Below are 26,599 nucleotides of genomic sequence, written 5' to 3'. Positions count from 1 at the left end.
AATCTGGGATGCACCCGACCAGGTGCCTTTGTGTGAACATGAAACAGCCGTCTATACAGAGCTCCCTTGAATCTGTCCGCGTGAGAAATGCAGGACGGGGCAACGTCGTGAAACACGCGGAACCTGGCCAACAAACAGCGCAGCTGTGCACTCACTCCAGCTTAAGCACGAATGCAGCCTGCACCAAGGCACAAGCATGTGGACAAACAATCGTTTGTAGACACACGTGTTTTCACGCGCGAGGTGGTGGGTGCACCTACCTGGGAGCCTGTGGAAAGGTTTCTGCTTGGTTTTCAGTGGAGAATCGTGTGTGTTCACGTGGACAAAAACAATGCGTAGCAACTAGGTTCCAGCGCAGAAAACGCAAGTTTTCCGATGCGCTCTCTTTCTCTCCCTATACCGAGTCGTGTATAGAAACCGCTAAGACTGCGATCGGCAAGTAAGCTACCACGAAGCGTGCCGTACGGAGAAAATACCAACACATCCTCGGTCCACACATTGTTTCTGATACGTGCCTGAACTCAAATACCTTCGTGCTGCTGTGGCACAAATGACGTCCCTCAGAATATGTGATTGCATGCAACTGTGCAATTGCTTGGTTCTACATTCAGTCCTGGTGTGCGGAGCTTTCAGAACTGGCTCTGTGGAGTCGTCTGCGAAAATGTCGCTGACGGAACACGCACCCTCGATTGTTTACCAAAATATAGGCAGACGCGTTTTACCACGTCGTTCAGCATGCAAAGAGCTACGTCTGCTCCGAAGAGATAACAAAAATGCCTGTGCACGCACAGAAGAAAAACCCGACCAGGTGCCTTTGTATGAACGTGAAACAGCCGTCTGTGCACTCGCAGACACGGGAAGGTGCATCAATGCAGTCACACAGCTTTTGAGCACAGGCTCTGCTGGTTTTCGCACTTCTAGGCACAATCCCGAAAGCCGCGCACAATGCACAATGTTCATTCGCTAAATGTCGTCTAGGGAAGCATTTCTCCTGTCAATCTACCGCTCAGCTTTCTTCTCGTGATACTGAGAAATGTCAGCGCAGGGAATCCGTCTCTGTCGAGCACACGTCAATCCGTCTTCGGTTTTCCTTTTTTGACTCTGCCTAGATGATTTCCCTGGTCTGCAGCTATCCTAGAAGTTGATTATAGAACTAGTCAAACTGACCTGCGCGAAACTCCCAGACTATTACAGGCAAGACACAATCTCTCCGACAAGCACACAAGTATTCGCTCTCAACTGTAGATCAGGGAGAAGCTTGCGCAGTGACGCCCTGATGTTGCTCTTTCGCGTTAAGGCATGATCTGTTTCGTTTCTCTTGTATTTCGGCTGCGGAAAGCTATTCCTCGCGCACTGTGAAACATTTGTCAAGGGTGAGAAGTAGCTCGGAGCAGCATTCAGTTGTGCCTGCGACTGTCTTTGCTCCTTTACTAGAAGAGCTCCCGTGCCTCTGTACGCATGAGAAATGCAGGACTGGGCAACGTCGTGCGACACGGGGAGCTTTGCCAACAAACGGCGCAGCTGTGCACTCACTCGCGCTTAAGCACGAATGGAGCCTGCAAAAAGGCACACTCATGTGGACAGAAAATCGTTTGTAGACACACACGCTTTCACGCACACGGTCGTCCAAGCACAGGGACGTATATGCACGTACCCTCCAAAAGAATATTCTTGTGCAGCCACGTATGCGTGATGCAGTACGCAAACCATCAACGCACACCTGTTTACTCTCATGCATGTCTGCACGTTTCGCTTACGTCTTTCTGTCCAAAGATGGGAGTGGGCGCCCTTGCGGATGTGTGCATGCGTGTGGCCAAGCGTTTGCTTAAGCATCAGTGTGTGAAAATGTAGGTGCTTTTCTCTAGCTGCGTTCGTGCGCACGAGGTGGTGGGTGCACATACCTGGGAGCTTGTTGAAAGGTTTCTGCTTGGTTTTCAGTGCGGAATCGTGTGTGTTCACGTGGACAAAAACAATGCGTAGCAACTAGGTTCCAGCGCAGAAAACGCAAGTTTTCCGATGCGTTCTCTTTCTCTCCCTATACCGAGTCGTGTATAGAAACCGCTAAGACTGCGGTCGGCAAGTAAGCTAGCACGAAACATGCCGTACGGAGAAAATACCAACACATCCTCGGTCCACACATTGTTTCTGATACGTGCCTGAACGCAAATACCTTCGTGCTGCTGTGCCATAAAAGACGTCCCTCAGAATATGTGATTGTGTGCACCTGTGCAATTGCTTGGTTCTACATTCAGTCCTGGTGTGCGGAGCTTTCAGAACTGGCTCTGCGGAGTCGTCTCCGGAAATGCCGCTGACGGAACACGCACCCTCGATTGTTTACCAAAATATAGGCAGACGCGTTTTACCACGTCGTTCAGCATGCAGAGAGCCACGTCTGTTCCGAAGAGACAACGGAAACGCATGTGCACGCACAGAAGAAAAACCCGACCAGGTGCCTTTGTGTGAACGTGAAACAGCCGTCTGTACATTCGCAGACACGGGAAGGTGCATCAATGCAGTCACACAGCCACCAGCTTTTGAGCACAGGCTCTGCTGATTTTCGCACTTTTCAGGCACAATCCAGAAAGCCGCGCACAATGCAGTTCATTCGCTAAATGTCGTCTAGGGAAGCATTTCTCCGGTCGATCTACCGCTCAGCTTTCTTCTGGCGTTACTGAGAAATGTCAGCGCAGGGAATCCGTCTCTGTCGAGCACACGTCAATGCATCTTCGGTTTTCCTTTGTTGACTCTGCCTAGATGATTTCCCTGGTCTCTCTTCACCGGAACAGTAGTGGCTGTGCTGCGTTACACACAGGCACAGCCAACGCACACCAAGTGTCCAGAGACACACTCCGCTGAGCTCAACACTAGCACAGATGCACAATTTCGACGAAATCAGCACACATGCTTGTGGAGAGAAAGACATGGACTCACACGCGTATGAAACGACGGATCGATACAGCAGGCGCTAGGAACACAGACTGACCTACAGGTACACTGTCCCCACACCAACAGGGACCGCTCTACAGCTATCCTAGACGTTGATTATCGAAAGAGCCACACTGACCTGCCCCAAACTCCCAGACACTTACAGGCAAGACACAATCTCTCCGACAAGCACACAAGTGTTCGCTCTCAGCTGTAGATCAGGGAAGAGCTAGCGCAGTGACGTCTTGTTGCTCTTTCGCGTTAAGGCATGATCTGTTTCGTTTTTCTTGTACATCGGCTGCTGAACGCCTTTCCTCGCGCCCCTGTGAAGCATTTGTCAAGGGTGAGAAGTAGCTCGGAGCAGCATTAAGTTGTGCCTACGACTGTCTTTGCTCCTTTACTAGCAGAGCTCCCGTGTATCTGTCTGCGTGAGAAATGCAGGACTGGGTAACGTCGTGCAACACGCGGAGCTTTGCCAACAAACGGCGCAGCTGTGCACTCACTCGCGCTTAAGCACGAATGGAGCCTGCATCAAGGCACACGCATGTGGACAGACAATCGTTTGTAGACACACATGCTTTCACGCACATGGTCGTCCAAGTACAGGGACGTATCTGCACGTACCCTCCAAAAGAATATTCTCGTGCAGCCACGTATGCGTGATGCAGTACGCCAACCATCAAAGCACACCTGTTTACCTTCCAGCATGTAAGCACGTTTCTCGCACCTCTCTCTGTCCAAAGATGGGAGTGGGCGCGCTTGCGGATATGTTCATGTGTATGGCCAAGCGTTTGCTTAAGCATCAGTGTGTGAAAACGTAGGTGCTTTTCTCTAGCTGCGTTAGTGCGCTCGAGGTCTTGGGTGCACATACCTGGGAGTTTGTGGAAAGGTTTCTGCTTGGTTTTCAGTGGGGAATCGTGTGTGTTTACGTGGACAAAAACAATGCGTAGCAACTAGGTTCCAGCGCAGAAAACGCAAGTTTTCCGATGCGCTCTCTTTCTCTCCCTATACCGAGTCGTGTATAGAAACCGCTAAGCCTGCGATCGGCAAGTAAGCTACCACGAAGCGTGCCGTACGGAGAAAATACCAACACATCCTCGGTCCACACATTGTTTCTGATACGTGCCTGAACTCAAATACCTTCGTGCTGCTGTGGCATAAATGACGTCCCTCAGAATATGTGATTGCGCGCACCTGTGCAATTGCTTGGTTCTACATTCAGTCCTGGTGTGCGGAGCTTTCAGAACTGGCTCTGTGGAGTCGTCTGCGGAAATGTCGCTGACGGAACACGCACCCTCGATTGTTTACCAAAATATAGGCAGACGCGTTTTACCACGTCGTTCAGCATGCAGAGAGCTACGTCTATTCCGAAGAGACAACGGAAACGCGTGTGCACGCACAGAAGAAAAACCCGACCAGGTGCCTTTGTGTGAACGTGAAACAGCCGTCTGTACACTCGCAGACACGGGAAGGTGCATCAATGCAGCCACACAGCCACTAGCTTTTGAGCACAGGCTCTGCTGGTTTTCGCACTTTTCAGGCACAATCCCGAAAGCCGCGCACAATGCAGTTCATTCGCTAAATGTCGTCTAGGGAAGCATTTCTCCGGTCGATCTACCGCTCAGCTTTCTTCTGGCGTCACTGAGAAATGTCAACGCAGGGAATCCGTCTCTGTCGAGCACATGTCAATCCCTCTTCGGTTTTCCTTTGTTGACTCTGTCTAGATGATTTCCCTGGTCTCTCTTCACCGGAACAGTCGTGGCTGTGCTGCGTTACACACAGGCACAGCCAACGCACACCAATGTCGAGAGACACACTCCGCGGAGCTCAAAACTAGCACAGATGCATATGTGCGACGAAATCAGCACACATGCTTGTGGAGAGAAAGACATGGACTCACACGCGTCTGGAGTGACGAATAGATACAGCAGGCGCTAGGAACACAGACTGACCTACAGGCACATTGTCCCCACACCAACAGGGACCTCTCTGCAGCTATCCTAGAGGTTGATTATCGAACCAGCCACACTGACCTGCGCCAGACTCCCAGACACAGGCAAGACACAATCTCTCCGACAAGCACACAAGTGTTCGCTCTCAGCTGTAGATCAGGGACAAGCTTGCGCAGTGACGTCCTGTTTCTCTTTCGCGTTAAGGCATAATCTCTTTCGTTTCTCTTGTCCATCGGCTGCGGAACACTATTCCTTGCGCCACTGTGAAGCATTTGCCAAGGGTGAGAAGTTGTTTGGAGCAGCATTCAATTCTGCCTGCGACTGTCTTTGTTCCTTTACTAGCAGAGCTCCCTTGCATCTGTCCGCGTGAGAAATGCAGGACTGGGCAACGTCGTGCGACACGCGGAGCTTTGCCAACAAACGGCGCAGCTCTGCACTCACTGCATCTTGAGCACGAAATGAGCCTCCAAAAAGGCACACGCATGTGGTCAGAAAATCGTTTGTAGACACATATGCTTCCATGTACACAGTCGTCCAAGTACAGGGACGTATCTGCACGTACCCTCCAAAAGAATATTCTCGTGCAGCCACGTATGCGTGATGCAGTACGCCAACCATCAAAGCACACCTGTTTACCCTCCAGCATGTAAGCACGTTTCTCGCACCTCTCTCTGTGCATAGATGGGAGTGGGCGCGCTTGCGGATGTGTGCTTGTGTGTGGCCAGGCGTTTGCTTAAGCATCAGTGTGGAAAATTAGGTGCTTTTCTCTAGCTGCGTTCGCGTGCACGAGGTGGTGGGTGCGCCTACCTGGGAGCTTGTGGAATGGTTTCTGCTTGGTTTTCAGTGCGAAATCGTGTGTGTTCACGTGGACAAAAACAATGCATAGCAACTCAGTTCCAGCTCAGAAAACGCAAGTTTTCCGATGCACTCTCTTTCTCTCCCTTTATGGATTCCTGTATAGAAACCGCTAAGCCTGCGATCGGCAAGTAAGCTACCACGAAGCATGCCGTACGGAGAAAATACCCACAGATCCTCGGTTCACACGTTGTTTGTGATACTTGCTTGAACGCTAATACGTTCATAATGCTATGGCATAAAAGACGTCCGTCAGAATATGTTACGAGCGCACCGGTGCAATTGCTTGGTTCTACATTCAGTCCTGGTGTGCGGAGCTTTCAGAACTGGCTCTGCGGAGTCGTCTCCGGAAATGCCGCTGACGGAACACGCACCCTCGATTGTTTACCAAAATATAGGCAGACGCGTTTTACCACGTCGTTCAGCATGCAGAGAGCTACGTCTGTTCCGAAGAGACAACGGAAACGCGTGTGCACGCACAGAAGAAAAACCCGACTAGATGCATTTGTGTGAACGTGAAACAGCCGTCTATACACTCGCAGACACGCGAAGGTGCATCAATGCAGCCACACAGCCACCAGCTTTTGAGCACAGGCTCTGCTGGTTTTCGCACTTTTCAGGCACAATCCCGAAAGCCGCGCACAATGCAGTTCATTCGCTAAATGTCGTCTAGGGAAGCATTTCTCCGGTCGATCTACCGCTCAGCTTTCTTCTGGCGTTACTGAGAAATGTCAGCGCAGGGAATCCGTCTCTGTCGAGCACACGTCAACGCGTCTTCGGTTTTCCTTTGTTGACTCTGCCTAGATGATTTCCCTGGTCTCTCTTCACCGGAACAGTCGTGGCTGTGCTGCGTTACACACAGGCACAGCCAACGCACACCAAGTGTCCAGAGACACACTCCGCTGAGCTCAACACTAGCACAGATGCACATGTTCGACGAAATCAGCACACATGCTTGTGGAGAGAAAGACATGGACTCACACGCGTGTGGAGCGACGGATCGATACAGCAGGCGCCAGGAACACAGACTGACCTACAGGCACACTGTCCCCACACCAACAGGGACCGCTCTGCAGCTATCCTAGACGTTGATTATCGAACCAGCCACACTGACCTGCCCCAAACTCCCAGACACTTACAGGCAAGACACAATCTCTCCGACAAGCACACAAGTGTTCGCTCTCAGCTGTAGATCAGGGACAAGCTTGCGCAGTGACGTCTTGTTGCTCTTTCGCGTTAAGGCATGATCTGTTTCGTTTCTCTTGTAGATCGGCTGCTGAGCGCCTTTCCTCGGGCCTCTGTGAAGCGTTTGCCATAGGTGAGAAGTAGCTCGGAGCAGCATTCAGTTGTGCCTACGACTGTCTTTGCTCCTTTACTAGCAGAGCTCCCGTGTATCTGTCTGCGTGAGAAATGCAGGACTGGGCAACGTCGTGCGACACGGGGAGCTTTGCCAACAAACGGCGCAGCTGTGCACTCACTCGCGCTTAAGCACGAATGGAGCCTGCAAAAAGGCACACTCATGTGGACAGACAATCGTTTGTAGACACACATGCTTTCACGCACACGGTCGTCCAAGTACAGCTGCGGGGTGCGCGGCCCCTCGGGCAGGGTGCTCCCGGTCTCTTGGCCGCAGGCTGGGGCTGGCAGACGGGTTCAGGTGCTTTGGCCTGCTTTTTTGCCAGCGCCGCCTTCTCGGTGCCGTGAAGAAAATCCCGCGCGGTTGTTTCCGCTCGCTGCTCAGGAGATTCCGCGTCTGGGGCCGTGGACTGAGGAAGAACGTTTGCGAGTTGGAGGACGCTACAAGATATTCCCCGTGGAAGCCGGAGAAGAGGCGAATTGGCTGCCAGTGGAGCTGTGTTCCGTGCAGTCTTCAGTTTAGGACGTTCAGTTTGTCCTTCCAGAAAAGGAGCAGTCATTGGTAGGCCTGGGAGAGGCCATTAAGTGCGTGATCAGAATTGAAGCCAGATTGCACTCGACGTTGCTGCTGTCGGTCTTGGCTTTCGGTGGTTTCCCCACGGCTGCCTAGTGTTTGGGAGCTCGGAGGGGGCGTTTTTTCTTCCCCAGGGAGAGGCTGTGCTTAAAAAAGAATTAGTTTCCTCAGAGAAGTGCAAGTCCGTGTGTGTAAGCCAGCCAAAATCGCCAGCCGAGTCAAGTTCCGAGTGTGCGTCTGTCAGACGGCCGCTTGACGTTGCCGAGTTCCCAGCTGTGCAGTTGTACTGGCGAAGGGCAATGCAGGACGGAAGGGTTTCTTCTGCTGCGGGGACCCAGCCGCCCCCCTTTTCAGCGGAAAGCAGGGGAGCGCGGTTTATTGTTCCCCTTGCAACGCGGCTGCTGGCGCGGGAGGGCTGGAGGGCTGGAGGGGCGGAGCGCTGGTTGGCTGCCCAGGCACGTCAGTCGCCACTCTGTCCGCCTATTAGGTTGCCAGAGGGGCGGGCGTTGAGGTCTCCGTACTGCGCATGCCCGACTCGCGAGCGCTGCTAGGCGGCGAGAGAGGTGATTGACGTGTCCTAGGCAGCCAACCGGGACGCGGCAAGGGGCGGGTGCTGCGGTCTCGCTACCGCGCATGCCCAAAGCACGAGCGCCTGGCCGGAGCGGAGCGGCGAAAGAGGCGGCAGGTGAGTGCGGCCGCGGCGGGGGTGACCGTGCCGGTGGAACGGGGGGGGCGGGATTTGCCGGCGCGGCGCGGAGGCGTTCGTCTCCGGTTCCCCCCCGCCGAGCGGGCGAAGCTGGCGGGAGGCGTGTGACCCTGCGGGCAGGTGCGCCGAAGGCTGGCGGTCTGGAGCCGTGTCTCCCTCCGGCGCAGCGCCCGTGCCCGGTCCGGCGGTCCCTCCGGGAGCGGCGCAGCCCCCGTTAGTCGGGGGGACGTTGAAAAGCAGAGCCGGTGGCGTGGCGAGCGGGGCGCCGCTTCGGCGGGAGCTCGGGGCGAGGCGCGACGGGTTCTGTGTCCTGTGGGCGCGGCTTTCGCGCCGCGGCTGTCTGTGTGCTAGACGCCCTCAGTCCTAAGGAGATGTGTCTTTTGGGATTCGTTCTACAAGTCAAAGAGAGGAGCCGAATATGTGCTGAATGTTATAGTTAGAACTGATATTCTGTGAAGGAGTGAAGTGGCCTGAAAAAAAGACACATTTCTTAAAAGCTAGTGCAGCATTGTGTATCTTCACATGAATCGACTCAAACGTCCCCCCCGTAAATAAAACCCAACTCCCCCCAGAAACAACAGAGAAGAAACGAGCTAGCAGAGCTCCTGTGACAAAAGGAGGTCAGTATTTTTCCCTCAGTTTTTTCCTTATCTGAAGAAATCAAAGAGAATTTTAGATGGTATTTTTTCCGTCTAAATCAAGTGTTGGCGTAGACTTTTGTGTTCAGATAATCAACATTGTCTGTAAAGAATTGTTTAACCAAAACAAGCAGAAACCAAAACCAGGTTCAGACCTGTAAGAAGCATAGAATAATTTCGTTTGTAAGAGACCATCTAGGGGGGTCACCTTGTTGAATTGCCTTCACAATGAGATCAGGTCACTGAATGCCTTGTCTACTGAAATTCTGAGTATCTCCAAGGTTGGGGATTCCATGGGCTCCCCGGGAAGCTGGTGCTTAACCATTTGTGTCACCAAACATGCTAAAAAAATACCTCACTAGTTAGCTTTGTTTTACCATGAGAAGCTTTTGTTCTCTTCCTAGGTGTTGCAACCATCATTATTGTGGGTGATGAAGGAGCTTCTGGGGTGGTTGGGATAGCACATTCATCCCAGCATGTTCTGATTGGAGAACCTTCAGGAAATTATAATGGGACTGCTCTTATTAGGTGAGTACATCACTCATTTATCCAAAACAGCTCTGTTTCAAAAGCTATGAGGCTCCACATTTGGCAAGAATTAATTGAATGCTGCATTTCATTATCACTTCTAAAATCATAAGTATTTTTAAAATTAGATGCTTGTTTTTTAAGAAGGGCAGAACATACTACGTAGGTGTCTTTTCAGTATTGCTGAGGAGCTTTAGATATGTCTTCCAATTATTTACAACATAGATTCATTAAAGGAAAGAGGATTCTAATCAAAGGAATAGGGGAAGGCAGTCAATTATATTTGAAGATGCTTTGTGCTTTTCAGGATTCAGTTCAGGATTGGTGCTTGAGCTGAAATTCGGTACATTGTTACGATGATCAGCATAACCAAAGCAGCACTGGGTCTTAGTTGAAACAAGATGCAATTCTTTCACTGCATTCAGTCAGCTGAAAACAAGATGAAGAAATCACAATGTTACCATACCTTCTAACAGAATTGGAGAAAAAGTATTACAACACTTTCCCTTAGTGAAACAGCAAATAGAAGCAAGAAAACAGATTCTCATGCTGCCCTGAGAATCCCAACAGACAAAGGGATGCTTTGTGCAGCACCAGTTTAGAACATGTACTAGATCATGGTATAGACAATTTCTTGCCATGCTTCAGTTCACCGAGAATGTCATGAGTAGGATTAGCCTCTAGCTTTTTAGACAAGCAGCACACAGAACATTTCTCAAGTGATCTCATAGTACTATTCTCGTATCTTTCTGCCTTCAAAACCAAATTACCTCTGGGTGCTACCCGTAAGTCCCATTTCCCTTCTGTTTTGCATGTCTGTTTCCTGAAAAGCAGAAAGACAGCTCAGTTTTCAGCTGCCAACTTTGGGCTGTATGCACAAAGAAACTATAAAGTGCTCTGGGTAAAAATACAGCTCAAGATGCCTCCCAACACGGGGAAGTAAATCAGAACTGCAGACACGTTATTGCTCTGAAGAGGTTACGGTAAAGATCTTAATAGTGACTTAATAGATTAAAATTCAAGCTTCACAGTGCTGGTAACATTTCTTCCGTGCACAACAATATCTATGCTTTATATCTCTGGATTTGGTATCAAATATTAAAGGTAGAAGATTAAATCTGTGTTTGCATTCTGCAGCCTGACACGTGGCCCAGGGATTTTTGGTGAAATCATAATATATTGGAATATAACACTCCGTCATCACACAGAATTTATTGAGACGTCGGGGACCTTGACAATGCGAGACAGGCAGTGTGCAGCAGTGGTTCTGATACAGGTACAAGAGATTTTACACCAGTAGCTCTTTCAGGTTCTTCCTTTTATCTAGCCAGCATCTTGATTAGAAATTAGTTATACCTCTCTACCTGGAAATGGTTAATTGGTTCTTCTCCCTAGGCTGTCGATGATAACCGTCCTGAGGAGAAGCGTTACTACTCATTTGTATTAACTGGGATCAGTGATGGAGGACTCATAAATGAATCTAGCAGCACAGCAAATATTACCATGGCCTCCAGTGATTTTCCATACGGAGAGTTTACATTTTCACGAGAAATATTGCTGACAACAGAAGAAGAAAAATGGGTATATGGTTAAAATTCCTTCTTACGTAAAATAGCGATAGATATCAATATTGTCGGTAGATTTATACTTAACTTTAGGAAAAAAAAAAAAAGGCAGAGATTTATTCTGCATTTATCATAGCATAGCCCATCTGAGGCTTTTGGTGTTTTTAATACTCTGAGGAAGATGCCTGTCTGTTAAATTATGTGTATTCTGCACTTACTGCAGCAAATTGTCACCTGGCAGAACCGTTGAGAAGGTGCCTATAGAACAGTCTCAGAATGGTAACAGAAAAGCAAAGCCATTTTTTAAAGCAAATGTCCTCTCTCCCTCAGGTTAACATCACTGTTTTGCGTTCAAGGGGATCCTATGGCAAAGTGCGTCTTTGCTTGCAGAGAATAAATGGGACTGCAGAGGAGGGAGTTGATTTCACCCCCACAGTAAGGGAACTGTTATTTGAACCACATGAGGAGAGTAGAATGATTTCGGTTGAAATTCATGGTGACGACTTTCCTGAAGGTCCTGAAGACTTTTCAGTGATGATTACCAAAGTGGAACTCCAAGGAAGGTAAAGATAAAATTAATTATAAGATAAAATTAATTAAAAGCAGGAGATCAAACTGTATTTGGAATCTGATCTACCTGCATAAAGGCACCGCTGGATTTCAGGTGTTTTACTGTAAAATTTCATATGGCAGCTATAATAGTAATAATAATACAAATTGGATGTATGGCAATCCAAATTCTTTCAACATTAATTTTAAGATTTTGCTGATTCAGATTTATTAAAGCTGAAAGTCCATCCATTACATAGAAGTTGTCAAATCACATGAAACTCAAAGAAGAAGATAAAATGTGAAAGAAAAAGCGAAAGACCCACATTTCTGTGAAAAAACTGCCAGTTTTGCAGATATAGTTTGAAAAAGTGTGACCAAAAATCTTCAGTGGTAACTGTCAGAAAATAAAAGTATTTGTGTGCATTTCCTGTTACGTGCTACAGAAACCTCAGTTTATTTTCTTTTCTGTAACTAATATCTAGAATTTAATAAAATGGCATTGTGGCTAACTAGCACTTCAGAATTTCTATTTTGAATGTTTATTTTTCTCCAAAGGATTCTATATTTTCCCACATATAATCAATTATTAATATGTTGTGTTCTGTAAAAAGAGCACATATTTAAATGTAGCTTGTTAGCAGATGCAAGAATTTTTATGTCGCTTGTGTTACTCTGTCACTTCCCCCGACCTGGGAGGCAGTTATAATATGTCACTACTGTAAATCTGAAACTGGTATCTTCCACAGATTAATTGGGACATCTTGGGACCCAATGCAGAAGAGGTTTTATCTCCCCCGAATAGTGACATTGGTGACCCTGTGAACGGATCATTCTATTTTGGAGAAGGGGAAGGAGGGCTGAGAACTATTAATCTACAAATCCATCCTCGTGAAGAAGTTGAAGTTCAGGAGATCTTCATTATTAGGCTGAGCCTTATGAAAGGTGAAGCAGAACTAGATCCTAAGGCAAACAGCATTACACTAATAGTAAGTCATTATTGCTTTTCTTCCTCTTGAGATCTCTGGTATTGGTATTTATCCTGCAAAGCTTTGAAGGGTAATCATAATGATTGAATAGCTTGTCATTTGCCTCTTTTTCTTTTGCCTCCCCTACTACATGGGTTTGATGGTCGTGGTCAACGGGGCAGAGTCCAGTTGGGGCCTGTATCTAGTGCAGTCCCTCAAGAGTCAGTACTGGGGCCTGTATTATTCAATATATTCATCAATGACTTGGATGAGGGAACAGAGTGACTGTCAGCAAGTTTGCTGATGACACCAAGCTGAGAGGAGTGGCTGACCCTGGAAGCTGTGCTGCCATTGGGAGACCTGGACAGGCTGGAGAGTTGGGCAGGGAGAAATTTAATGAAATAGAACAAGGGCAAGTGTAGAGTCTTGTGTCTGGGCAGGAACAACCCCAGGTTGCAGTATAAGTTGGGAAATGACCTATTAGAGAGCAGACTCTCTCAGACTCTCTTCTAAATACTGATGTACTCTTGAGTCTTCTTAAGAGGAGAAAACTCAAGAGGAAGAACTAATTGATACATTCCCTATAGCATCTAGCAATGAAAATCTCAATGTTTCAAAGAATAATACTATTCACTTTACATTTCTGATTGTTTAATTTTTTTTTATTCAATTACTTCCTTAAAGATACAGAAGTTTGGTGATCCCAACGGAATGGTACAGTTTGCTCCTGAATCGTTAACTGAGAAAAACTTCACAGAACCCTCTGCAGTGGAAGGGCCACAAAGTATTACACTGTTTGTCAGACGAATCCAGGGCACCATGGGAAACGTAACGGTATTCTCACTCTCTTCCTAATCAACATTATAATCTGAAATAATCCTCTGTATCAATGCATGGAGGGAGATCTTATTCTGTGCCTTTCAATTGCGTATTTCTCAAATTTTGAAATGTCGCCTTTTAGACTGAGTTTAGCAAGGGCTCAGCTCTAGTAGTTGTGGTTTGTAGAGTCAGATTCAGTCTCCCCTGGTCAGTGAAAAAACCAGAAAACCAGCACTGGAGTGCTTGTCTTGCTTTCTCTCTCCCTCTGCTCCTGTGCTTTTGATGGGAGAACAGGAGAGACCAGACTTTCATAGTGAGCTTTCTTTGAGATCCTCACAATTTACTCTTTTTCAGCCATATGTAAAGGTAAGAATCAGACATTTTAGAATCATCACTTACATTGTCTTTACCTAAAGTTGTTTGCGAGTCAGCATTTTCACAAGTACTCATTTATTTAAAAAAAAAAAAATTAATAAAAAGCATCTAATGTGTTTAATGAGAACTCTTCACACCTTTCTGTCGTGAGGAATTCTGGAAACTGGAAAAACAGCAAGGATATCTTGGTGTAAAAATAGAAATAATTTCAAGCAATTGTTCAGAGATTCCGTATAGTTTTACGTAGGTGTCCAGAAGATATACAAAGGTAATCTTTGCATTCACAGTACTGCTGGAAGAACAACACACCACTTTGTAAGATAGTCTATGTGCTTCTTTCTATGCATACTTAAACAAATTTTTATTTTACCCATTTAAACCCAACCTATTCCGTATGCAATCTATACTGAACCATGAATGTGAAAGTTTCCGACTCTGTGGGTGATATTGCCTTCATTTTGTGCATTTTCTAAATAAATTTCAGGTTTACTGGGAAATACGTAGTGAATCTGACATCACGGGTGACTTTCTTAGGACAGAGGGATCTGTTGTCGTTGCTGACCAGGAGAGCACAGCTGAGATAATCATCTACCTGTTACCTGACGATGTTCCAGGACTGCTTGAGAACTATGTGGTGCAGCTGATTTCAGTAGAAGGTGGAGCAGATTTAGACCAAGAGAAAAGAATTTCGGAAATCAATGTGTTTGCAAATGATGACCCCTATGGAGTGTTCGCCCTGTACTCTGACCAGCAGTCAGTACTCGTAGAGAGGAACCTGGATCGTCGGTATGTTCAGATCAATGTAACTCGGCATGCTGGGGCATTTGGAGAAGCAATTGTGGAGTACCATATCACATCTCATTGTGAAGAAGCACTAATTGAGCCTGAGAATGAGGTGGGATACCTCACAATAAAAGACGGTGCCAGCTTTGGAGTGAAAAGAGTGCCAATAAGCAACCAGGTCTGTATTATCCTTTTAAGTCACGTGGTATCTATTGTTTCCATTTGTGTTCATCACAATACAAATGTGCTGGAATAAGATACTGAACTCTCAATACTGTCCACTGTCAAGAAGCAGAAAAGAGAGTTTTGGTATAATGAATTTCCTATTTATGGACTAGAAGTGGGTTCAAATATCACATTTTCAGGTAATAACTGCAAAATCACTCTATGCATGTGTTCAAATATCCAGTGTTTCCTTCCATCATTGCTTTGTGTTACTATCAGTTCAATATTTTGTTATTTTATGTATTCAAATATTCTTATTAACCCTAAGAGTTAAGATCAAGCTGAGACCCACTATGTTAGATACAGTTCAGTAAAATGGCAATACTTGCTCTATAAACTCACCTTTCAATTAACTGCTGGTAAATTACAATCACAATATTGCTGTTTTAACTGTGTTTCTTTATAGAAAGATAATCAACAAAATGCTTGACTTGAAAACACTGCTTTTTCATGCAAACAACAAAATCTGCTGATTTTTCTGCCACTTAACTCTTTGAACTGGTGGTTATCGTGTTTTCAGTGGAATTCCATTGCCACCATTTTAATTGCATTCTTCCTCTCAAAGGCGTTTATTGTACTGGGCTTGAATTTTACCCTGGAACTGACTAACGTAAGCCTGGTTGGGACAAGTGCCAAGGATGTGCCAAAATATTAGGAAAAGCGAAGTCAGCCATTCTGGTTGTTCCTGAGGAAGCTGCCAATTCACAGGTCAGTAGACTGACTGCAGTGTAATTTTCTACCGCAGAAGGAAGGTACGCTTCATTACAAAAGTCAGCCGCTATAAGAATTCAGTTTGCTCCTTAAAGTTTTCATCATTGCAACCAATTTAATGACCAACAAGACTGTTCCAGTTATTACTTGTACTGTATATTGTCTTTTCTCTGATACAAATTCATATAGAGATGTGTAAATGCAGTTTGAAAAGGTCTCTTCATCTATAAAATGTAAATAGCATAAATATGATGATTTACTTATGCTTTTGTTTACATGAAGTGGAAGTTCTGAGACTTAGAGGAAAATAGCTAGTTCTGGACGATGTTATTCCTTTAAGTACAGCAGCCCCAAAGTAGATAAGAGCATGCATGCAGTATCACGTGCAAAAAGAAGTGGAGGTCATGCTGCGTTTTAGTGCAGTTGACAGTACCTTTGACTAATCACTGAGTGGGGAATTTTCCATTTGTCTGCTTTGTATGAGACAGAAAAAATATACTATACCTGTTCCAATATGGCATATGTGCTACAGTTCCCTTTTTATGTGGCAAGCAAAGACAACAGCATGCTGAGTTTTTGTCTCTTAAATTTTATTGAAGTCTTTATGTAATGATTTTAATTCTCTTGACACACTGTTTTGTCTTTCAATTTGGAATTGAACTTAATTCAAATGGTCTTTCTGTAAACATTGTTTACTACCATACATCCACTTATCATTTTAGAATGTGTGAATTATCTTTTCATTCCCATTTTTTGGTCAAAGAAAGAAAAGTACATCATACTATCAAGAATGTTTTTGTGAACAATGTAATGTGACAACAACTTACTTTCACTGGATAGACAAATGATACTTTATTTTAGACCTGTGTGTATCTGTATGGTACCACAGCCATTGCATGTGAGCATTAAGGGCAGGTTGGTTTGTTTTCCTTTTGAATGACAGACACAAAATGCTATAGTCAGTGTTTTCAGTACCAAAATGTCATTCATACTGGTTCCTTTTTTTCCCTGATATCTAATTCTCAGAAGTCTAAGATTTAGAAATGTTGAAGAGTTGTGAAGAAAGCATTTATATATATATATACACAAACATATATAGACATGTACATACATGTATTTATATGCATGTGTAACTACTGTTAAGATGCCTACCTTACAAAATATAGTACTCTTTCATATATGTTATTGTCCACTTTTATTCCATTTTCTATAACAAAATCCATTATGTTTCCACAGGTTGGCTTTGAATCTGTGATTTTACGACTTACAGACATTATAGCAGGGACAGGCCAGGCTGTCATCACCAGAAAAGGAGCTTATGGCTCTGTCATCGTGAGCTGGATCTCAGGATACCCAGCAGACCTGATCACTGACTTTGCTCAGTCAGGCAATATTACTCCTCTGTTTGGTGAGTAACAGTCTGAGGAAACAGCTACGAAAGTTGCATAAGTGATGATACCACCTTTTAGTTATATATACCTCTGTATGCTCTCTCTATTAATAAAGCGTCATTAGATTGAAATGGTATGGTCTAATTTTTAGCTATAAGGGATGTGTGCATTTTATAAGCAAAAAAACCCTTCAACTCCATAGATACATGTCTGGGAGGCAGGCACGATGCTGTGGCCATGAAGGACAGCTTCATATAGGAAAGACCCTTATCCAGTTTTCTTCTTCCTAAATGGAGTGGAATTGTGATTAAAGTCTGTACTTTAGCGCATTCTCAGATAAAAAGAGGATTCCTATTGGATTATTTTGACTTTTGCTCTCTCTCACTCTCTCTTTCCTTCAGGTACTGTTGCATTTTCCTCTGGTGAGCAAAGTAAAGTGATTTCATTTCAGGCCACTCCAAGCCTAAATAAATGTGAGTCATTTGCCATCACTTTAACAGCAGCGCACAGCAATGTGTCTGGTGGGGCTCGCCTGAGGTAAGGATGCTACTTGTATTTTTGAGTCGCACCAATGCCATAAGAATTATGACCTGTGTACAGATACAAAACTTATACAAATCCCTGTTGTTATTATTATAGGCAGCTAGTAACTTGTAGTCCATTCTTTGATAAATTTGTATAGCTTGTCTCAGGTGAGAACAAAGTGATCTAGATCTGACCTGTTCAGAACTGAGGCTTTTATCCAACTCCAGTCTATTTCATAGGTGCCTAGAATAACGGAGACAGTCAAGACAATGAAGATCAACAGTTTTAGCCGGGAAGCTGAAGACTGAAAGCAACTCTTAACAGTTTTCATTCGTGTCCCTAAAAATCCATATTTAGAAGGTCTTACATAACAAATTATTTATAATAAGAAAAATAAAACAAGAAATGTTCTGAAAATACCTAATTTATATAAACCTCCTTTTTATTTTTTAAAAAAACAAAACCATTACGTTTAATGTAGTTTTCCATCTCAGATAAGTTATCTATTCTTCAAGCTATTTTATTTTCATTCATCCTTAGCCATTGATAGCTAGAAGTGGTATAAAAAGAATGGACATGGAGTAACACCACGTATGGAGAAAAGTTTTGGCTTCGCCATGTTACAATTACAGTGGCAAATCTGAAGGAAGTCAGGAGTGAAATGGATGGATAAATCCTGAGATTGAGCCCTTCTCCTGGGCTTGTCTGTCCTGTGGACTGGTGTCCTCAGAGCCCCTATTTACCCTGTGAATCAAATACATTAAGTATGTGAGAATGACCTTTCCTAGAAAACTGAAGATGACATCCCATGGAGGGTAAAGGTGACTTTGAAGAGCTTTTGGCTCCCTTAGTGGTGGAAATGGTCTAGTTTTTTGACCAAAATCACTGTAATTTTAGTGCCATTTGATAGCCTCTAGCACTGAATAATAGGTCAGTTCTGCAGACAGGTATAAGACACAAGATTTAACGAAGAGTTTTGCCTCTATGCTTATTTTCTAATAAGAAAGGGATCTATTTAATATGAATGAAGTAGAGCTTAAGTTTATATTGATCACAGGGCTCAGATCTGGAAAAAAAATTCCTGTGAGGGGGCAGTTAGTATTTCAAAGCCCCACTGTAAGTTTTAAAATAACTTCCTCTCATTCTCTAGCTTCCTGGCTCTAACTGTAGATCTGTTAGGATCTGTCTATCCCTCAGTTTTCCTTTGAAATGGGAAGTTTGTTCTATAGATAAAACTGGTGTTACTCGGGGTGGCTGTATTGTAATGTATCTTCTTTCATTGTGTCCACAACGGAAAAACATCATACTTTACTTTGCTTCTCCGTTTTCTCAGGAAGACTTTATTTTATTTAAACTTTACTCTGTATCCTGTGCTGATTTGGGTGCATTGCATCTGAGGAGGGCTGTTCGATCCTATTATTACAAAATCATTTTTCAGGCAATCATGTTACATCTTGCTTTGGTATGGTTGCTATTTCTTCCCTCTGCTATTAGACATTTGTTTAATCCGCTTTCTTACAGCCATCATTGATTGTTCACTGGAAATTATTCTGCTTCAGTGTTTTACTTTTCTTCACGCTTCGTATTTCCTCTGTCAACTTTGGTGTCTTTTCTGTTTCAGATCGGGTTTTACAACAGCTGAAATTGAGCCAATGGGGATCTTCCAGTTTGCTCTTAACTCAAGGTCTGTTTCAGTTGAAGATGATGTTTGGGCAGTCACACTACATGTCCAAAGATTGATTGGTTTTCAAAGTAATCTCACTAAATTGACATATCAGACCATTCCAGGAAGTGCCAAACCACTAGAGGACTTTGTACCCATCTACAATGGAGAGCTTACGTTTTTACATTTTCAGACAAACGCTGTGATAGAAATATCAATAATTGATGACTCTGTCTCTGAAATTGAGGAATTTTTTTTTGTAAATTTGACTTGTGTGGAAATTTTGGATGTTCAACCTGTGAACCTTGCCTGGAGTCCACGTCTGAATCCAGCTTTCAGTGTTGCAGCCGTTAATATCCTCGCTAATGATATTCTTCATGGAATACTAAGTTTGGGGCCAGAGTTTATTTATGTTGAAGAAGATGCCAACAACAGTACCCCCAACACAGCGATACTTCATATCAGAAGGACCAAGGGTTTTACTGGTGATGTTGAAGTAACCATTAAAACCTTTGGGGGAGTGAGTGCACAAAGGGGAGCAGATTCATATCCTTTTATGAAGGATTTCCTTCCGTTTATGGAAGATCCAACTTCACTTGGGCAATGGAAGGGGAAGATTTTGAGGAACAGTCAGTCTCTTTGACTTTGCTGGATGGACAAAGAGAAAGCAGGGTGTCCATAAAGATTTTTGACGATGATGAGCCTGAAGGACAGGAATTGTTTTATGTTTTCCTCTCAAATCCTGAATATGGAGCTCAGATTGTAGAAGGAAAGGATGAATATGGATTTGCTGCTTTTGCAACAGTAATTATTGCAGGTAATATTATTTCCCTGGGAAAATTAATAACAGTACATGACTATGTTTTCATAGCAATTTTCATGTAAAGATTGGCAATCTATTTGACGATAAGCAGGGTATTCTATTGTGAAATCTTGAGTTTTCCAGAGCAGAGGAAGCATCTAATGTACAAAGCTACTACGCGTCCCTTAGCAACGTAGCTCAAAATACATTTAGAGATTATGCTTCTCTCTGTTCTTGCCCTGTTTTACTCTTTAAGGGAAAAGACTAATCTTGAGTAGTTTTTATGTAGATCCAGTAGCATTGCAGGCATTTTAGATTTTTACTTTTGCCATTTTGTCACTTTTACATACAATGGGGTTTGTGCAAAGTATCAGTCTCTATATTGACATTCAGCATGCACTGGTAAGTAAAGCCATTGCTACCTGTAAAGGAGAAATCCTTTAGTAACAAGATTTAATGGGACACTGTGAAGACATTAGCTTCCCCTCATGAAACCTGGATTTTTTTTCCATACACTGCTGTTTTGCCAAAGATGTTTACATTCCCATGAGAACAGTGAAGTATTGTGCAGCTCCATACTTGCACACACGGAATTAAAGATGCAGAAGAAAAGCTGATGTGACAATTTGGAAAAATTAATGGCTTCAACAAGAGTATGAGTGGGACGAATAAGAAAGCTGTCCTTGGAAGCCCATCTTCATCCCGTACCCTACTATATCTGCTTTCAAAAGTACTTATTCTACTGGTTAAAATAAAATTTAGAAATGCCAACATTTAAAGTTCTGGATAACTATGTAGTGTAAATTAAACCCAGAAATATTATAATAAATTTTCTCAAGGTGTCCCCAGATGATACTTTGTAGCATTGTTTTGATACCTATTTTAAATTTTTTTTAGTGGTTATTCACATGAAGATTATAATTTAGTCTCAACTTAACTTTCTTGCTTACTTTCATGGACTGTTTCCTCTATAGGAAGTGATCTCCAGAATGGCATTTTGGGATTTGTTCCAGAAGTACAAAGCGCTCTCGTACTTGATGAAGACTCGGAGAACAGAGAGGTGCTGCTGATTGTCACAAGGCAACCAAACAGGTGCAGGCAACAGCCGATTCCAGTGTGCTTCCCACATGTTGTAACGTGCTGTGTTGTTAACCACAGGAGCTGCTGTTAGTGGAAGAGTTTATCAAAGAGTTTTAAAATAAATCTGCCTTTCAGCTGCTTTAGTAACTTCTCAGAAGTTGATGAACTGGCTTTAAGTTGTGAATGTGATTAGGTCTGTCACTCTACTGTGATAAAGCAGAGACAGGAAAAACAAGTATTTTCCAACTTACACTATAAGGCTACAAGTGTGAAAGATTTGCTTGAGTTAAAATATTTGCCCTGCTCGAGGTGTAATTCAAATTCTCAACTCCCCGTGTAGTACAATGTAGGTATGAATACTAAAATGAGCAATTAAGAAGGCACCTGAGTGTCAGCACTATGATAATGTTTTCAGTCACACAGACACTATATTTTTTCTAATTAGCACGTATATGTATATCTATATATGTTGCACATTGATGTGTACTTTTAATCAAATATGCTCAAGTACTTCACGTTCCTTAAACTTAGAGGAAAGACAAATCCTACCTGGTTTTCCAGGCGAACGGTCACTGTAGTATTAAGGAAGGTACACGGGCAACTCCCTTCCAAGAACCAGTGTCTCTTATGCAGCTAATGTCATGTTTTCTGAAATAAAACTTGAGAATAATCTAGCTCCGTGTAATTGCTTTATTTTCTTCCTGTGTGATGTTTTTGTGATCTAAACACATGTCAGGTGAAGGAATTTAAATTAAAAAAGAGAAGTTTTCATCCTACAGCAGTTTGTTCCCTGGTGATAAGCTTTAAATCATAACAGAAAACGTGTGTTACCTCCGTGGTTTATGTTTCCTAAAACAATAGTGATCTCCTTCAGTACATATATACTCTCGATTTGCTTATCGGGCTTTTGAAGAGGTGAAGATCTTTTGGCGTGTGACCTTTAATAAAACAGCTGTTGTCCTTCTGAAGGATGGCGTGAACTTGGAGAATGAACTTGTATCCGTGGTGGGATCCACTACCTGCATGGCAGGTCAAACGTTGTGCAACATCTCCATTGAACTAAAGCCTGAGAATGTAAGTAATTATTACTCATTTGTGTATAGCCCTGTGGTGTTGAATTGCAGCTTATCAAGACTGAAAAAACCCTCTGATCTGGAGGAAGTGATGTGTGGGACATAGTCTGGAGATGGTAACTTGACATCTGCTCAGCTCCTCTGCAAATACATGTTTATTTACAGGCTTGTGCTGCGTCCATGGTGACTGCTAAAAACTTGGGAAGATGAGTATTTAATTTGAAGAGTAAAATGCAGATCTTTTATAGAACCATAAGAAAAAAGAATGGAGTTATCTCAGTGAGATGTGTATTCATTTGCTGCATTCTTATCCTCCACACAGTAAATTTTTAATCAGTTAAAGGACTTCTTAGGGTGTTTTATAGAAAGCATATCCTGCGACTAACACCACCTCATTCTACAAAAAAAAAACCAAAACACTTTTATTGCAACAATTTTTACTGGAAACAAAAGGAAAAAATAATTTTGTTTGAACACCTGGTGCTTAGAACAGTCCCTTAAGAAAGGAAAGATTAATGTTTGTCATTCTTTCAGAGTGAAGAGTTTGAAATTTTCCGATAAACTATCTGAACCGTCAGGCTAGTGGCAAAGCTGAGGTCTGGGGAATGGAAGAAAGACAATATGAGAAGGTTTCTACAGTTTGTCTGACTACACTTTAGAAAACAACGCAAGATGTAGGATGTGGGAAACAATCATTTCCCACTAGGGAACTGTGTGCATTCCCTTAGCTCAGAGGGCTATTTTCCTTCTGCATCTTCGGATGTAATTTTTAAATTACAGAGCCAAGGAATAAAATATATGCATGAGTGGATCACAGGTGGCCTCGCTGAGCAAACTGGGATTTTGAACCTGTTTATTCCAGAGGAGTGTCTTCATTATTTAATGACAGCGGACTGGCAGCGTTAGAAACATGCATTTATACCACATGAAGCACAAGCGTGTGCCACTCAAACAGGTGCTAATGGAAGGTTAGTTCTCTGTGGCGCTACAGTGAATTTGTGCCTGTCATCCATTAGTCAAGATCATTCCATGTAAATAATTACTTGATGACTACTCGATTAAAAATATATGCTGTTTAGCCCCCCCAAATATTCTTTAATTCTTCTTCCAGTTCTTCTTCCATAAAATAGCTTATAAATTAGCAACAAATACATTATGAAATGACGAAGTAATAAATGCATTCAATAAATATTTTACGTTTTTATGGCGTACGGTGTGACATCTAGCTTTTAGAAAGTTTTTGCTTGGTCAGTTGCACTGACTTCATTTGCTAAGAGCTGGATCCTGCTTTCCTAGAATTACAGTAGAATTTCCAAAAATCCAGACCCGGAACAAAAATCTAGACTTGAAATCGTCTTCAATTACCAACTTTTTTTTATAATGCTGTTGTCTTGTAAAGAACTATGGAGGTTTTTTTGCTGGTTTGCTGCTTCCTCAGTGCATCTAATAGGTTCGGATGCCATATTTCCAATTATTTATGGAATCTCAGGAATCGGATATCTATTTCTAAACATGTTATATCTGTAGTGTAGATAGAAAATCAAAGGTAGGGCAACACGTCATAGTGTAATTTAATATTGCTACCTTATTTTCAATAAACAGGCATTCAGTTTGTAGAAATTCCTAGACTAATTCTTTGACATGTGAACGCTGAAATTCAATAGCCTGTATTTCCAGACTATTCAAAACTGTGGTTAGCAGAGTTCAATATAAAAATACAGTCAATATTAACTGAAGATTCAAAACTGCATACTCACTCTTCTATGGAGTTTTTTACACAGGTAAGAAGGTGGGTACATGCCTTTTCATAGGGCAAAAATTAAGTGAAAGAGCAAATTCCTTACAAAATGTACAGCTGTGTAACTCCATAATCTGGAAAATTGAGCTCTTAAAGCATTTACCATCTTGTCTTATGGCAAATTTACGGTAACAATACGTGTAGTATACAAATAGCTGTTTTATTGCGGTAGAGTCCCATGCAAAAATTCACAATGTCATTATTGCACGTGGCATTGCTGCAACATTATTATTTTTAGGATATATTAATACTTCCTTGCACTTACTGCACATTTCAAGAGGCATGCTTATGGTGTTAGTATCCATTGTGCATACAAAATAATGCAAACTTTTTAAAAACAAATAATTAGTGGGTCTTATAATGACATGAAAATCATCCCTCCTTTACAGGTACCTGAATTTGAGACGTATTTTTTTGTTGAGCTTTATGCTGTAAGCACAGGAGCTGCATTGAACAGCAGTGCCAGATTTGCTTTTATAACCGTCCTTGAAAGCGACGCTCCTCGTGGTTTAGTGTATTTTGCTGTGGGATCTCGTTTTGCTGTGGCTCACAAGAAGACAACTTTAATCAGCCTGCAAGTGCATAGAGATTCTAGTACATCGGTCACCACAGTGGTCAGCTCCAGCATGCAGGTAAAGCGTCTGTTGCTGCTTTTATAATTTAACTTATTTTTTTGCTAGTAAATCGTTCATTCTGTAAAGTGAATCTGGCTGTAATTAGCATTTTTTTCAGGAAGCCGTCAAGCATTTGCTGGGCCCATACATTATAATTTTGTTTGTTTTCCACTAGTAAAAAGGCCTTGTTCACTCTTGTATTATCAAGAGTGATTTGTTTCATAGTACCTTTCAGTTACCTCAAAGACAACGGGCAGGCAGGCATTAAATACATTTCTTTCTTTGTCCTAAAGTTCTTGAAATACTCAAATTTTTGAGGCTTTTTTCTCTCAAATTAAGTTTTTATTATATGTATGCCTGTCAAGATTCAGGTGCCAACACACTTGCTGTTTTAGGTGGAAAATGTATTAATACACAGAGCACACTGAGGAAAAGAGAAGGAGCGCTTTCATCAGATTTTATTGCATTTTCTTGAAGTTCTAAACTAAAATTATCTGATTAAAAAATCTCACGTGCTTAAGCCTATTTTACCATCCCCTTTCATTTTTTTGGTTATGTTTACAGCTGTAACATCAGACACTTCTAATTTGGGACCCTTTTATCTCTAAATGACTACCTCATTATTAACTGACAGATTATGAAGATTCTCCTTTAGCAGAAGTAACACAACTGCAAAAACATGATTCCTTCCTTGATTTCAATGTCAAGGAACAGGCTGCAAGAGGGGTGTAATTCCATCAACCTTTACAATAAAATGCTTTGCATTCTATTGCTGTATTGGATGCGTATTTATTTCAACTGCATGGGATTACGTGATATTTCCATCCATTTCTTATAGCTGACCAGTACAATTTTTGTTGAATTGCGTGATAACAAATTTTCACTTTCTTTCCAGCCAAAAGTTCATTATAATTTAGATGTTAAATGGAGAAGAAATTGCTACTGTCCAGTGTATATTTAGGCTGAAATATAGGGAGCATTTCTTTACCTGTTTATAATTTCTATATAGCAACCCTTCTTTGGATATTTTTAGGTAATGAGTGTGCGTGACCACACACCAAATTATTGGTGCTCTTGGTACCTGTAAAATAAGAAGCCGTGGCAGACAGGAAACAGATGTTTATCTCATTTCTACAAAGGTTTCTTAAACAATGCTGTTGCCACTGGTGCTTTTATTACCACTTATTGCTCCATTTCCTAGTTCTCGATTGGAAGGGGTAAACAAAAGGCAACTTCTTACTGAAATTTGCACAGATGATGTGATTTTGTTCTAGAGCAATTTTGAAAGAGATACACACTGCATTGATTTACTAAGTTCTCTGAACTCAAAAAAAAATTCTGATTTATTCCATAAGTAAACTCTACTAATTAAAGCAAAATGTTTTCAAAAGCGGTCTAGTATTTCACAAATAAACACCTTTGCTTAATAGTCAGTATACAATCAGTTCTTACTAAATTAAGAAATACTATTGAATTTGAATAATAGCCCACTTAAGGAAAGTTTGTTATATTACGAGATATAATACCAGGGTTATGGCAACTGACAAAACCAGTAGGGATATGAAGAATCTGCAGACCTCGTGGAAGGTGAAAAGAGTGCTACTTCACAGAAGAAATGAGGCCCTATAGCATTCCTAGGTATCTTTACTGGGACTAAAAATATCATGAATTGATATTAATTTGGGCACAGGTTTCCAGAGTGGTTTATTTTTTTCCTTTTGTTTAGTTTTTATGTATCTGTAACGCCTGCCTGTACCCTGAACCGAGGGAATTTCATGCTACAGACCTAAACTTACATTGTTGCCCTCTGGAATTCACCTTACAGATGTGCTGACGTTTCTGTAACATCTGTTCACCCAGAAAAAGCTTTGTGATTTTTGTTTTGCAAAAGAACGAGAGGGATCCTGTACACTATCGACAATATATATAATTCTTTCCCTGGGTAGTCAGTGATTACAGGTGACAGATTGCTACTTCAGGGAGATATTTCATTTAAGGTAATTGTTATATAATTCTTAACTGCATTTTGAAAGAGGGTTTCTTTTTTTACACACTTAAATTTTACCTATTTACAACAGGAGTTCTACAGCAGCTGTTTTTGAACGATTGTATCTATCATAATGT

This window comes from Nesoenas mayeri, assembly GCF_963082525.1.
Source record: "Nesoenas mayeri genome assembly, chromosome: 29".
NCBI lineage: Eukaryota > Metazoa > Chordata > Aves > Columbiformes > Columbidae > Nesoenas > Nesoenas mayeri.
This window is presented reverse-complemented; position numbering follows the sequence as displayed.